This window comes from Polypterus senegalus, chromosome 14 (assembly GCF_016835505.1).
Source record: "Polypterus senegalus isolate Bchr_013 chromosome 14, ASM1683550v1, whole genome shotgun sequence".
NCBI lineage: Eukaryota > Metazoa > Chordata > Cladistia > Polypteriformes > Polypteridae > Polypterus > Polypterus senegalus.
Window position 1 is genome coordinate 89,710,896 of NC_053167.1, and position 16,537 is coordinate 89,727,432.

The 16,537-nt window shown below is 37.9% G+C and overlaps 1 protein-coding gene across 2 annotated transcripts in view; it reads left to right on the forward strand.

Moving 5' to 3' along the window:
• b4galt2 (UDP-Gal:betaGlcNAc beta 1,4- galactosyltransferase, polypeptide 2) overlaps window positions 1-16,537 on the forward strand; it is a 648,560-nt gene that overhangs the window by 444,792 nt on the left and 187,231 nt on the right. The gene's annotated exons all lie outside the window — the stretch shown is intronic.

Genomic DNA, 16,537 nt, shown 5'->3' on the forward strand with positions numbered 1-16,537 from the left:
CCATGGAGCCTAACAGGTCTGTGCCAGACTCCAACTGCCATGGAGTCCTGTGGGATTCCGAGACACCGCTACAACCCGGGGGCTGCCATCTCTGCTGCCTGATTCCTTCCATTAAGGAGATGTCTTGGTCAGGTAAGGGCCTCAGCCTTCAGTCACTATATATACTGTGTGTGTGCATATATATATATATATATATATATATATATATATATATATATATATATATATATATATATATATATATATATATATATACTTCAGTATCATGCTGTACTTCAGTCCAACTATAACTATCAAACATGGTTTCCATATTTTTAATAGCATATTTGTGCTTTTCATATCCGTAACAGACTGTCTGGTATGTGCAGAATTCACTTTGTAAAATCATTCAGTGCACTAAATCTGTTATACCTTCTCATGAGGAGGTCTATGGTAGTGGGCAACTTTGTTCCACTTCTCCAACTCCAAGAAGCACAATGCAGCCACACTTAGTTGTGAGTCTACAGCACTGGGTCTCACTGCAACAGTGGGAAACCTAAAAGATTAAATCAGCATGGGATAATTCCCAGATAATCACACACTACAACTGACCTTATGATGTTCATTGAGCATTTAGCACAATGCTTCATGGTTTACATGGGGCCTTGAAGGGAAACTGTGTTTTAAATCTCAAAATGTCTGTAAAAATGTTAAGATCTGTTGGTGGTTTTAGCAATGATGTCCTTTGCAGCTTCCTTATGATGGTAATACCTTGAGAGGACCTGTTGCTTGTGCCAGTAGTCACGTTCCTTAAAATGTATTTTATTGTTTCATGTAGGCTTTCAACAAGAATTTAGAAATATAATTTTACATTTAGAGACCAACTAAGAGGGCAACAATTTTTACATGAATACTTGTTAATACTTGGGATCTACTTGTCCTCTTGTTTGCCTTCTTTAAATTTTCATACTGCTTCAGAAAGTGACTAGAAATATCATCCAGTTATGCTTGACTGGGTGCTTTATTCTTGTCAGAGGGCCTTAGCTGGTGGTGGAACTAAACAATGGGAAACGTGGTCTATTTTTATTTTAGCTCTTGAATCCTGAAATATTAAATTCCAAAGGCATGTATAATTTAGACCTAGATAATGGAATTGTTTATGGTGGCACTCAAGAACTTTAATTGTCCACTTGAGGAATACTTTTTAAGGCAAGGCAGCCTTAACAGTTGTTGCTTGTGCCAAATGATTGCACAAAAGATGAAAAACACAATGTGACATCTAAGCTGTTAGCAGTCTTATTTACAAAGAAAAACACTGTTGTTTTTGGCATTTCCCTGTTTCTATTAAGACAGTCTTATGTCAAAAGTAAAAATCTATCCTTCCACCCCATTTCATAACAAGCCCATCAGATTTACGGTAATGGGAAGCTGGTGCATATCCTAGTGGCTATCTCTCCTAGATTTTCCTTGCTTTGCGCATATTGCTGCTGGCATAGTCTGTAGCCCTCCATGATCCTAAAGTGGATTAGTTTAGTTTGAGAATTTTTTTCTCATGTTATATTAGTCCCGGTTACATGATCATAGTCCAGTAAATGATGAAGAACCAACATTCCCAGGACCTATTCCCTGTATAGCCTACTTTGTTCTTCATTATGGGCTTTTTCTGGAAGGCGCTAAAGGGCCCTGATATACTGTACCACGAGACTGAGGAACAGCTTTTACCCCTCAGCTGTCCAAGAACTTAATTCTTGGCCCTCTATCCCATTGTCCCTACTTTCAGTTTCACCATCTTAATAGCTTTGGACTTGGTTTCATGTGAGAAACTGTGTGCAATTACTGAAATGCACTTTTAATATTTTATGCACTTTAATTATCATTTTTTAAACATTATTTTACAATCCAATAAGTTTTTTATTTGTGTATTTGTGAGGATGTGTGTGTGAGTGATGAAAGTATCTTTGGGAGAGCTGTTTTAAATTTTGTTGTATTGTTCTCAATGCAATGACAGTAAAAAGATTCTATTCTATTCTATTTTGTTCTGCTTCTTCTTCAACTGCACAGGCGATCTAGTAATCTTTGATGGCCAACCATCCATTTTATTTGATTTGAAGAATAAATATGAGTAGAATTTTAGCTCAGACCAGGATTTTGCTGAATCAGGGAAACGTGTAACGATGATAAAGTAATCTTATGGCATATTTCTATTGTTTAGTACAATAATTTCTGAGAACAGAGACCTGCCAATAATCATCCTGTTTACTACATTTATTTAATTGTTGTGTCAGTACAACTAAAGACATAGAGATTATGTGACTTTAAAGGGGGCAAATGCTGACCACTTTGTTTAAAGATGCTTAGTTGGTGGTGCTTACTTGTTGGAAGCTAAAGAAATTTAACACATATTTAAATTTATGGCCTTTCTTGGCTCATGCATATTAAGAGGTAAAGTGGAAAATCAGCTAATTCCTGATCAAATACTCCTGAACCCCAGCAAATCACCACATTGTTAATTTGATAGCTGTCATCTGCATTGGACATTCTTCAGCAGTGATGAGTGAAACAATTTGCATGAATTATATTTGCAGTGAAACTTAAAGGGCTTTGCTTCTCAGAAAAGCCTGCAAAACAAATTGTGCTTCACCACAAACACATTTCACACCATTGGCACATATATTTTGATCTCATCTTCAGAATTTTTCTCCAAATGCAAAAGCACTAAACCATTTGTTACGTTGCAGAGCGCTGAAGGTGGTGTGGGGAGGCCAGGGGTAAGCACTTTGAAACTGTTAAAATCCATTGGGCTAGGTGCGTGGCTGCCGTGGCAGGCGTATGTAGTCAGAGAAATTTAGCACAGATGATGCTATCTGCCACTAGCTGAATGGTATGAGACAGAATCGGTGGGCTGAACGTGCGGGCAGGCAGTGAGAATATTTTGTGTGGAACCACATGGAAGGAATTGTGTAGCTTTAGGGTGGCTCTGGAGTGTACTCAAGGAAAGTGAGAGTGGATTTAGCTGTAGAATAACCCTTAAGGAGCAGAATATTTTACCTTCAACCCAAAAAAAAACTTGAAAACCCATGAAATCTCATTTTAGTGTCATTTGTATTTTGCAAATCACATACAAACTGAATTTTAGGGGTAATTTCACAACACTGTACACAAAGCTAAACTCTGCACATTCTTTAATCACTTTTCTACAGTAAATGTTATTGGCAAAAGAGTCTACAGAAGAGGTGGGTTGATAAAAACCAAAACTATCATGCACTGTATATGGTTACAGGTTATATTTTGTTAATACTGCAGTTAAATATCTAATTGGCAGTCAAGTTTAGGAAATGCTTTTTTCCCCATCTACTTGGAGGTTTTAAATGGTATTAAACCTAACCTAACCTAAGTAATCATTGTTTCTCAAAATGCGGACACCTTTTCAACACTTTGCTGCATTAACTGATACCAACTTCAGACATAGCTTGTTGTTATTTTCTGTAATTCAGTATTATGAAAGTACAAAAGATGCATCTTAATTTAAATTACTTTGATAATAGCTTTGATGCTTGGTACAAAAAAAAACTGTGCTTTTAGATCAATCATGGTGAACTCTTAATGGACTTCATTTTAACTGCAGCTTGATGCTCCTGTACTATAAAATTCTGAAAAAAGGTTTTCTCCAAGAGGATGTGCTGAGAAATCAAGATGATCAGAATTCACTGATGTCTGAAAATATTGAGTGGAATTCTAACAGCTAAGTAAAAAAAAAAATCGTACTCAAAAATTAAAAAGGCAGGCTTTTAACTAAACCTCAAATACAGGCTACTATGAATAGTAAGTTTTAAAAATCTGTTTTTGTTAATTTTCTGATATCTGCCTAGTCTGTTTTATAATGAAAAAGCTGAATCTTGATTCTGCAGGGTTTATCTAATCATCACCCTATTTCTTAATCTAATTTTACCTGTGAAATGCTGGAGCAGGCTGTTGTTTTGCAGCTCCATTCCAATTTTGATTTGTTTTGAGTTGTCTTTCAGTCTGGCTTTCAAGCTTTCCATGGTGTCAAGACATCTTTGGCCAGAATAGTTAATGATCTTCATATGGAAGCTGGTACACAGTTGTGTAGTTTACTTGATGCTCCTGACCTGAATCGTTGACAATGGTGTTATATATTATTGCATTATTTCAAACACATCTAAATTCCCAGCACAGTATTAGAGTTGCACACTGGGTATTTAACTGGATGGAAGGACTATGCTGCTATCCAAAGATGCAAGCCCAATTTTTTTTGTATCTGTTTTCTAATTCTGGGTAAAATGTTATGTCTATGCAGTATTTCTTTTCACTGTGTTTTAGACGACAAGCACATTTACATTTACATTTACATTTACAAATCTCTAGATTTCTCCCAGTGATTGTGTTGCATTAACTCAGGTCACACAACGCTGGTATGATCTCCAGAGCTTGTGGGAGGAAAACAGTAGTACTCAAAAGAAAAAGTCCAATGACAAGACACAACATTCAAGCTCTTTGAAATGGCAGTGATACCCAATGTGCCACTCAATATGGTTGTGAAAAATAACAATTATCATGGAATCAGAGACAGACAATACTGGCACTCTTCAGAAAAAAACCTGACTGAATCCAGAGCCTATACCACCCTGACATGTTGATCAGCCGTCTGCTTGAGTTCTTTTTGACACTGGCAATGAAGTGATGTCTTTTTCTGAAGCTTTTCTCGCAATGGGAATTGAAGTCATTTTTGTTTTTTTTAAAGATTTAGACTTGAATGCGTGGGGTTACCAGCTTATTCCTAGATCTGGCTTGCTGAGTCATTTATTCAAACTGTGCTTTAATTAATAAAGTACATACATTCAGGAATACTACAGCTCTGTACATTTAAAGTGCCTTAAGAAGGCAATCACTATAGAATGACAATATATAAAATAAATGATCACTATAGAAGGACACTATATAAAATAAATGATCACTATAGAAGGACACTATATAAAATAAAGCTTCCTGATGATGCTTAACAAAGAATTCCAGTTTTTCTATTTGTGTATTTTTGGAGCCACCAGTGCCATTGTGTTCATGTTTTTGGAGCCTACGTCCAGATGGCAAGGATATTCTGTAGAGGTAATGCTGTCTCACATTGTCCCCTCATGACTACTTTTGGAAATTTTTGTTTTAATTTAATTTCTCCTTTTTTTTCGACTCAGAGATCTGATAGTATGATACTGATGTGGATTCATCCCAAACAATGAACCTGTTTTCAAATATTATGCCTTCTATCAAAATAAAATTGCCATTGTTTGCCTGCAGAATGATTCATTTTGTAAACTGCAATAGCTGGACTTTGGGTAGTTGAATAATACAATTGATATGCCCCTCTCTCTGTTAATTCACCTCAATAAAAGGACAAATGTGTGTGTGTGTATGTATCGTTGTGTCCATCTGATTGTTACGGTTAGGAAAAAAAAGTAAAAATAGCCAAACCATGTAAAGAAAATCAAAGGAGATTTATAGCTGTAATGCTAATGACTGACAACATTAGATGGTGGGCAACAGATGAGTGAAAATAACAATACATTGATGTGTGCTTTGGGAAACTAAAACCCAGACACGACTAGGCTAGAGTTTCTAAACCAGGACAATGCAGCAAAGACCACCCAGTGAAGAGTGTTCAGGTCAACGAGCGACGCTATAAGGAAGTGGCAAACAGTCAGCTCTATTCCGAAAAGGAAAAGGCTGCTGTGAGAAAAAGTGATCAGGTGTGTGCTATTATATTGGGACAAATGGGCAACCCAAGTATCAAATAAAAACATGAGGTCTACATTGTTTACTTAAATTTCAACCTGTCTTAGATGGGTGGCACATCTACTTAGACAGAAGTTTGGCACTAAATATGATTTACAGCTATTGCTATTGCGCATCCACTTTGGTTGGCTCTGTGGCATGAGAGCCTGCTTAAAATCTGTTTACCCAGTTTACATTTTCACTGAGCATCTATGTCAGTTTCTTAAGGTTCAAAGCTAATATTCAGTCAGTCCATGTTTTAAATCCAACATTTTGGCACATTATTGACCAAGTTTATTTAATTCATTCACTATTGTTGAAAGCCAGAACCTGTCTCAGCCAGATCAAGCCTAAACTAGGGGATAGGAACCAGAGCTCAATGAAACTGACAGTCATGCGCCTACACGATAGATCAGTTTAGAGTGTTGAGTTACCCAAATACATATGTCTTTGGAGTGTGGAAGGTACTACATGGAGAAGAGTTTAAGCAGACCCAAGACAAATTTTCAGACTTCGCACAGGCACTGCAGAGTCTTCAGGTTACCCCAGAGATGCTCCATAAACTAAACTGTATGACACAGTATGAGTTGTTCAACTTTAGTCCAATGTTTTACCATTTTTACTCCCCTTATTCTTAATGTGATGAGAGATTATGAGGTTTATTATTGATTAAGTTTGATATAGGAATGTCCAAAGTCAATTGCCATTAAACCAATTCTTTTTTGCATCCACTTTTTCCATTACTATGCCATGAAGAGCTACAGCTTATGACTGGAGCATCTAGCAGACTGAAACTAATGATGATAGTCAAAAATGTTTATTTTGGATGTAGAATCCTTTGAAGATTTCAGCAAATTGCCTTATGGGTACTCAGGTTGGTAGCATGTGCTGGTAGCGCACCACACCACGAACCACCTGGATTGGGACCTGAGTGCAGGAGGTGACACTTCAACACCAGACTAAATGTTTAGTGGCATGCTTAAGGTTTTACAGAGATTAAACCATCAACCTTTTGGTTCAAAATCCAGTATCTTCAGTTTTTGGCAATATGAGCCCAGACTGGGGTACCTCATCTCTATTAGGAACACTCAGGGATACACCTATATTTTCAAAGGTTACACTAAGGTAATTGAAAGCTAACTTTCTTGTCTATGGAATGTAAAAGTGACAAAGCAAATGCAGACACCAGGAAGTCATGTGTCTACCGCAATAAGAGTGACTAGACTGAAAATTTAACTTAGGTTAATCTGTGAGTCTGAAATGTTAGCAAATTTTTAAACCTTGTATTTCAAATAACTAGTAAATTGACAAAATATACTATATGATTATCTTCTGATGAAATAAAAATATGCCTGCATCTTAAGTTAGTTACTGCTTTGACTCTCATGCTGCCGTGGAGGGTTTCAGGCCCCACTGAATTGGACTCAACACAATAGATCATGGATGGATGGATAAAATATATCTGTTTGACTGCTAACATTTACATGTTATATGTCTATCATTCAGGTTGGAACATGGCTGTGAAATATTTTATGCCATAAATCATGTGTTTGCCTTATTATCTTGTACTTACAACCTGCTACTTCGTGGCCATGAGATATTTACACTGCATGGAGAAAATATTCTATCATGAGAACAAGACAACTGTGGAACTCAGCAGGGATCAGTGGCTCCCATGACATAGATAGCTCATCATGTTATTATCTTTCATGCTTGACTTACTGACTCAATTCATGGCCGCAAAATTCATATGTAGTCCAGACAAATATTGAATACCGGGAGATGGATTCATTTATGTCATTTCTTTTACCTCCACTAACATGTTATCGTAAGAAACAAGTATGGTTTGTTTTATAGATTTAGTCATATTGATGATATTATATGAATACTTTTTAAATCCAAAATTTTCTATTTCAAAAATAATTGATATATAACATTCTGCAATTTGAATGTGGACATAATAATAAACTATTATTGGTGTTTATTGTTTGTTCTTTCAGCTGGTTCATTTTCCATATTTTAAGAATGCAGCATGCAGCCTTTTTTGTTAAGTACTTTCATAATGAAGGCCCTTTGGCTTTTGTTCATCAGCAAGCAGACGGTTGCTTTCAAAGCACAGCAGTAATCAGTGGCACAATTCAGTTGTGCATGCACCATTACTTTAAGAAAGTGGCTTTTTAGAAACATCCATTACTTGCTATGATCGAAAAGCTCATGGTTAATAAAATGCATGTATTCTTTGCTTTATTTGTTTACTGCAATGGTGGGTGCATTTATCCAACCTCAGTTTAAAATGAACAGCTAATTTTATTTAGAGAATATGATTAAGGAGATTAAGACTATTATGTTGTTATGACGGTCTATCGATTTTTTTTTCCTTTTTAGTAGTTGAACTTCCAAGTACTGTATTCATCTTTTTTTTTCTAGATAGATACTTATCGATCGTTGTATTCTAACTTGGCATGGAAAACCACTCAAGAGTGCCCAAGTTTCATATGGATGGGATCCAAATTTATGTCACATCAAATAGACTTTACATTGTCTAGCTGAAGATATTGAGGATCACCCAAAGGGCTCTAAGCTACAATGCTACCAGTCAAGATTTCCATGTCCTGCTCTTTGTCTGGTGCACCAAGATGATGTCCTTAGCTAAGCTTCAGACACTGAGTGACTATGATAAATGAAATCTAAAGATGTCTGTTATTTACACCAACTGGTGGAGGCTTACTATGTCTGCTTAGCCTTAAGAGAACAGGTCTTGTCATCACTTAGGTGCATCTATAGTAGCAAGTAAACATTTCAATCACACCAATGAGCACAATGAACCAACATTACATAACATCCAAAGGTCAAAAAATAGTTAATCATTAAAAATCTTGTCCAAAGTTTTAGGTTAAAGAATAAGACTTCTTGTATGTAAACTGTTTTAACAGAACAAAGTATAAACTTAAATATTCTATATGATCTAATTTCCTAAAATAAAGTGTGCTAGTACAAATGAAGTCAGGATGTCCTAGTTTAACAGGCAGACAGTTTCAAGCACCATTTTTTCCTTACAAATTGGAGAATTCATGAGAAGGCACTTCTTCACACAGTATTGGGGAAAATGGACAAGAGATGCTGAGACCATGGGCATGCAGAATATCAAGTCTGAGCAAAGATCAATTCAGGCAGCTCCATAATAAACACCAATGCTGCAGACTCAGAATCGCATTTGTGGGCCTAGTATGCATGCATAAAATGAATCTGACTTTTTTGATCAATCAATCAATCAACATTTATTTATATAGCACATATTCATACAAAAAAATGTAGCTCAAAGTGCTTTACAAAATGAAGAATAGAAAAATAGAAGACACAATAAAAAATAAACATAAGTCAACATTAATTAACATAGAATAAGTAAGGTCCGATGGCCAGGGTGGACAGAAAAAAAAAAAACTCCAAGAGCTGGAGAAAAAAATAAAATCTGTAGGGGTTCCAGACCAAGAGACCACCCAGTCCCCTCTGGGCAATCTACCTAACATAAATCAAACAGTCCTCTTTGTATTTAGGGTTTTCATGGAAGGACCTGATGATGATGGTCACGTAGACTTCTGGCTTTCAGTCCATCAATGTTGGTGCATCATGATGCTTTGAGTAGGTGGTGGTGGCGCAGGCCGCCACCACAAAAACGGAAAAAGAAACAGAAGAGAGTTGGGGTCAGTACAGTTTTAGAGCCACTATAAATAGTTATTATGATGAATTGAACATACAGAGTATCAGTATTAAGTTAAAGTGAAGTTAGGAGAAGGCCATGTTAAAGTAATGTGTTTTCAGCAGTGTTTTAAAGTGCTCTACTGTATTTGCCTGGCGAATTCCTATTGGCAGGCTATTCCAGATTTTAGGTGCATAACAGCAGAAGGCCGCCTCACCACTTCTTTTAAGTCTAGCTTTTGGAATTCTAAGGAGACACTCATTTGAGGATCTAAGGTTACGATTTGGAATATAAGGTGTCAGGCATTCCGATATATAAGATGGAGCGAGATTATTTAAGGCTTTATAAACCATAAGCAGTATTTTAAAGTCAATCCTGAATGACACAGGTAACCAGTGTAGTGACATCAAAACTGGAGAAATGTGTTCGGATTTTCTTTTCCCAGTTAGGATTCTAGCAGCTGCATTCTGCACTAGTTGCAAATGATTTATGTCTTTTTTGGGTAGTCCTGAGAGGAGTGCGTTACAGTAATCTAGTCGACTGATAACAAAAGCGTGAACTAATTTCTCAGCATCTTTCAATGATATAAGCTGTCTAACTTTTGCTAAGTTTCTTAAGTGAAAAAATGCTGTCCTAGTGGTCTGATGAATATGCGATTTAAAATTCAGATTGCAGTCAACAGTTACCCCTAAATTTTTTACTTCCGTCTTAACTTTTAATCCTAGTGCATCAAGTTTATTTCTTATAACCTCATTGAATCCATTATTGCCAATTACTAAGATTTCAGTTTTCTCTTTATTTAGTTTGAGAAAATTACTATTCATCCATTCAGAAATACCAGTAAGACATTGTGTTAGTGTATCGAAAGAGTCGGAGTCATCAGGTGCTATAGATAAGTATAGTTACATGAAAGATATACACAAAACTGATCAGTACACACCTAAAATAAATACAAGAAAAGTAAAATAAAAGAACAAGTAAAATAAATATTGATTTACACTTTAGTTGTATGTATGAATATTGCAAGATAAACTGCCCAGATTGAACCTATGGAAAGAAACTGTTCTTATATCTGGTTGTTCTGGCGTAGTTTAGTTTATAACACCTGGCAGATGGGAGATGTGATGTATAAGAAAACTAGCACAATTGATACCTGTTTAAAAACAGTAGATTTTAATAAATGTTTTTCAAAAAAAAAACAAATTTATAATTACTTTCATTCACTCAAAAGCACCGCCCTGTTCTCTTCTCATCATATTCTAAAAAACAGAATCTCCATTAACTATAGAAAAAAAAATCACTCTTCATTCTGTTAAATCATGGCATCATTGAATTTATGGTGTTTTTTTTTTCCTTTTTTATTTCCTCTTTGTCCCTTGTTAACTTTAAAAAGTACTTAACTCTGATTGTTGATTGGAATTGTGAACTTACTAATGATATGCAGATTTTAAAATCATAAGGCTATGCACTGATAAAAATGTAATATAATAATTTTGTCTCAGATTTATTGTCGTATGTGACACACCCCATTTGCCATAACATTCAACAAGGCTGCACAATATTTTCCCCCACTACTAACTGCTCTAATTTCACGAATGGTTTTCCTTTCCCACATTCTTTAAATCACACTAAATTCTTAAAGATGCTGAGTATGTATTTCCAAGGAACTGAAAAAGGTAAAAGTATATTCTAAAGCCACAAAGGTTGAGAAACACTGCTTTAAGATAAACACTGTAATCAGAGAGACAATAAAATTGTTCTTGCAAAGTATTTGAGGAAAAAAGAAACACAGAAATTGTTACTTTTGATAAACATGCTGTATTTGTCGATGCTCCTATTTAAACTATATGAGTGCAGATGAGATTATCTGGAGCAGAACACTGGCTGATGGGAATTATAGGGCTCCCTTCAGCAAATGCATAAGGTTGCAGATGAGATTAAGAGGGTGTGTGGGTTAATACATATTAAATACTTTTTTGACTTGAACAACATTGACTATGCTCACAGCCCACAAACATGGCAAGCACTTGCTAAATGTGTCTTATTTGTGCTTTACCGAACTTTGCTCCTTTCATTTTGTATCTGCAGATGGCTTTCATTTGCATAAACCAGCACACTGTCAGTGGCATCACTGCCATGTGTTGTGACAAGATAGGGGAAGCGGTGCATTAGAATGTCTCACTCTCTAGAGCATTATTAATGACAAATATCAATAAATTAAATTGATTACTCAGGTGTGCTTCATTGCTTAGTTAGTGCAGGCATAAGACACACATGCTTGCTTCTACCTTTTGGAGTCTTTAGTTGTCATTGTTCAACATTGAGGACAAGAGCTCTTCCAGTGAAAGTCAAAGATGCCATTATGAGGCTGAAAAACAAGTATAAAATAATGAGAGACATCAATAAAACTTTAGGATTACCTAAACCATCTGTCTGGAATATCATTAAGAAGAAAGAACACACTGGTGAGCTCAGTAATAACACAGGGTCTTTTAGGCCAAAGAAGACCTCCCACTGCTGATGACAAAAGAATCCTCACTATGGTAAGGAAATAACTGTAAACGCCTGTCTGACAGATTAGAAACAGTCTTCAGATGTTTGTGTCAGAGACGATTATCCACATAATAGTTCATGTACAGAAATACAGAGGCCACAGCGCAAGATTTAAACCGCTAATTAGCTACAAAAACAGGATAGCCAGATTAGTTTGTAAACAAATAATCTCAAAAGCCTGTAGAATTCTAGAAAAAGTTGTTGTGGACAGATGAGACAACGATGAACTTGTATCAGAGTCATGGCAAAAGCAAAGTGTGGAGAAGAAAGAGTACCACCTCATCTGTTAAACATGGTTTTATGGCTTAGGCATGTATGACTGCCACAGGTACTGGCACACTTATCATAATTGATGATGGAACTAATGACAGCAGTGACAATGAATTCTGAGGTGTATAGAAGCCTCTTTCTACTCAAGTTCCAATAAATGCCACCTAACTCATTGGACCGTGCTTCATCCTGCAACAAGATAATGATACCAGACATACTGCTAAGGCAACACAGGAGTTTTTCAAGGCTAAAAAATGGAAAATTCTTGAATGGTCAAACCAGTCACTCAATTTAAATCTAATTGAGCATGACTTTGCATATGCTGCAGAGAAAAAGGTGGGCAAGCCCCTAAAAGATGGCTGCATTTGAGACTTGACACAGCATCACCAGAGATGATACTCAGCACCTGGTGATGTCTTTGAATCACAGACTTCAAGCAGTCATTGTATGCAAGGGATATCTAACAAATTACTAAATATGGCTGCTTTAATATAATAACCATTGCTGTGTCACAAACATTATAGTGCTGTGAAATAGCGGGACTGTGTAGAAAAAGTGTTGCCATTTCTACATGCTGTGACAGAAATCACTGCCAATACCCTATAATGATAGTCTGCAATACACACTTTATTCACGTCTGAATTTATTATTTTATATTTTTTAAAACAAGGAAAAATGTGTCTTTCTCCCAAACATGACGGAGGGCACTGTGTATATATATATATATATATATATATATATACACTCACCTAAAGGATTATTAGGAACACCATACTAATACGGTGTTTGACCCCCTTTCGCCTTCAGAACTGCCTTAATTCTACTTGGCATTGATTCAACAAGGTGCTGAAAGCATTCTTTAGAAATGTTGGCCCATATTGATAGGATAGCATCTTGCAGTTGATGGAGATTTGTGGGATGCACATCCAGGACACGAAGCTCCTGTTCCACCACATCCCAAAGATGCTCTATTGGGTTGAGATCTGGTGACTGTGGGGGCCATTTTAGTACAGTGAACTCATTGTCATGTTCAAGAAACCAATTTGAAATGATTCGAGCTTTGTGACATGGTGCATTATCCTGCTGGAAGTAGCCATCAGAGGATGGGTACATGGTGGTCATGAAGGGATGGACATGGTCAGAAACAATGCTCAGGTAGCCCGTGGCATTTAAGCGATGCCCAATTGGCACTAGGGGGTCTAAAGTGTGCCAAGAAAACATCCCCCACACCATTACACCACCACCACCAGCCTGCACAGTGGTAACAAGGCATGATGGATCCATATTCTCATTCTGTTTATGCCAAATTCTGACTCTACCATTTGAATGTCTCAACAGAAAATGAGACTCATCAAACCAGGCAACATTTTTACAGTCTTCAACTGTCCAATTTTGGTGAGCTCGTGCAAATTGTAGCCTCTTTTTCCTATTTGTAGTGGAGATGAGTGGTACCCGGTGGGGTCTTCTGCTGATGTAGCCCATCTGCCTCAAGGTTGTTCGTGTTGTGGCTTCACAAATGCTTTGCTGCATACCTCGGTTGTAATGAGTGGTTATTTCAGTCAAAGTTGCTCTTCTATCAGCTTGAATCAGTCGGCCCATTCTCCTCTGACCTCTAGCATCAACAAGGCATTTTCGCCCACAGGACTGCCGCATACTGGATGTTTTCCCTTTTCACACCATTCTTTGTAAACCCTAGAAATGGTTGTGCGTGAAAATCCCAGTAACTGAGCAGATTGTGAAATACTCAGATGGGCCCGTCTGGCACCAACAACCATGCCACGCTCAAAATTGCTTAAATCACCTTTCTTTCCCATTCTGACATTCAGTTTGGAGTTCAGGAGATTGTCTTGACCAGAACCACACCCTAAATGCATTGAAGCAACTGCCATGTGATTGGTTGATTAGATAATTGCATTAATGAGAAATTGAACAGGTGTTCCTAATAATCCTTTAGGTGAGTGTATATATATATATATATATATATATATATATATATATATATATATATATATATAAAATGGAGTCAGATGAGGTGGCTCGGGCATCTGATCAGGATGCCTCCTGGACGCCTTCCTGGTGAGGTGTTCAGGGCACGTCCAACTGGGAGGAGGCCCCGGGGAAGACCCAGGACACGCTGAAGGGACTATGTCTCCCAGCTGGCATGGGAATGCCTAGGGATTCTCCTGGAAGAGCTAGAAAAAGTGGCCAGGGAGAGGGAAGTCTGGGCCTCTCTGCTCAAGCTGCTGCCCCCACGGCCCGTCCTCAGATAAGTGGAAGAGGATGGATGGATAGATGGATGGCTGTGAGTGCCCTGCCGTAGGCTGGCACCCTGCCCGTGGTTAGTTTCTTGCCTTGCGTCCTGTGTTGGCTGGGAATGGCTCCAGCAAACTTCCATGACCCTGTAGTTAGGATATAGCAGGTTGGATAATGGATGGATGGATATATATATATATATATATATATATAGTAAGATATGGCCGGCCATTCATCCCAGCCAATACCCCCAAGCCGCCAGGTGGAGCCCTCCTTGCAGCATGGAGGTCCCCAGAAGACCAGCAGGGCATCATGGACAATGTGGTTTTTATGCACAGCCCTGCTGGATGCCATGGGGGCCACAGGAGGGAGCTGCAGGGAGGACCGAGGGCTTCTTCGTGCCCTGTGACCAGGAGGTTCATCATAGGACGAGCGACGGACATCCGGGTTGAAGAAAAGGACTATTTACCCTGACCCGGAAGGAATAAAGACTTGTGGACTGTTGGGCAGAAACACCTCCGGGTCAGGGAGTATAAAAGGACTATGGGAACTCCCAGACAACGAGCTGAGTTGGGAGGCAGGGTGGCTAAGCGTCTGGGAGTTTGGAGGATTGGTTTATTTGAGAATTGTTTGTTTATTAGAGAATTGTGGAGAGGAGCGTGCTTTGTGCACATAATTATTATAATAAATACTTTTATCTGGTGTCTGACGTGTGGTCTGAGGGTACAGGGGTGCGAGCAAGCCCTTAATCTGTCACAATATGTATATATATATATATACACACATTATGGTGGGCAACTTGCTAGTACCTGGTTGGACTCCCTTTTGCCTTCAGAACTGCCATAATGCTTCGTGGCATGGAATCTACAAGGTGCTGGAAACATTCCTCATGGATTTTGAACCATATTGACAAGATAGCATCACGCCCTTGCTGCAGATTTGTTGTTTGCACATCTATGATGCGAATCTCCCATTCCACATCCCAAAGGTGCTCTATTGGATTGAGATCTGGTGACAGTGGAGGCCATTTGAGTATATTGAACTCATTTTTATGTTTAAGATGATTTGAACTTTGTGACATGGCGCGTTATCCTGCTGGAAGTTGACATCACAAGATGGGTACACTGTGGTCATAAAGGGATGGACGTGGTCATCAATAATTACTCGGGTATTCTGTGACATTACACCCCCACCACTAGCTAGAACTATTGATACAAGGCAGGATGGATCCATCCTTTCATGTTGGTAACACCAAATTATGACACTGCCCTCCAAATGTTGCAGCAGAAATCTAGACTCATCAGACCAGGCAACGTTTTTCCAATTTTTTATTGTCCAATTTTGTTGAGCCAGTGTGAACTAAAGTTTCACTTGCCTGTTGACAGGAGTGGCATCCAATGTGGTCTCCTGCTGCTGTAGCCAATCTGCCTCAAGGTTCAACATGTTGTGCATTCAGAGATGCTCTTGTGCATACCTCTGTTGTAATGAGTGGTTATTTGAATTACTGTTGCCTTTCTACCAGTTCAAACCAGTCTGGTCATTCTCCTCTGACTTCTGGAATGAGTGAGGCACTTTTGCCCAGAGAGCTGCTACTTAATGGATGTTTTTCCTTTTTTGGACCATTCTCTGTAAGCCATAGAGATGGTTGTGTGTGAAAATCCCAGTAGATCAGCAGATTCTGAAACACTCAGACCAGCCTCTCTTGCAAAAAACTTCCATGCCACGTTCAAAGTAATTTAAATCCACTTTCTTCCCCATTCTGATGCTCAGTTTGAAGTTCAGCAGGTCATCTTGACAATATCTACATGCCTAAATGCATTAAATTGCTGCCATGTGATTGTGTTGCATTAACAAGAATTTGAAAGGTGTACCTAATAAAGTGGCAGGTGATTGTATATATACAGTATATATAAATGATCTCAAGTCAATTTAATAAAAGCACAATATTAAGTCACTTATTTCTTAAATAAAATAATTCACATTGAACATTTTCTGTGTTTA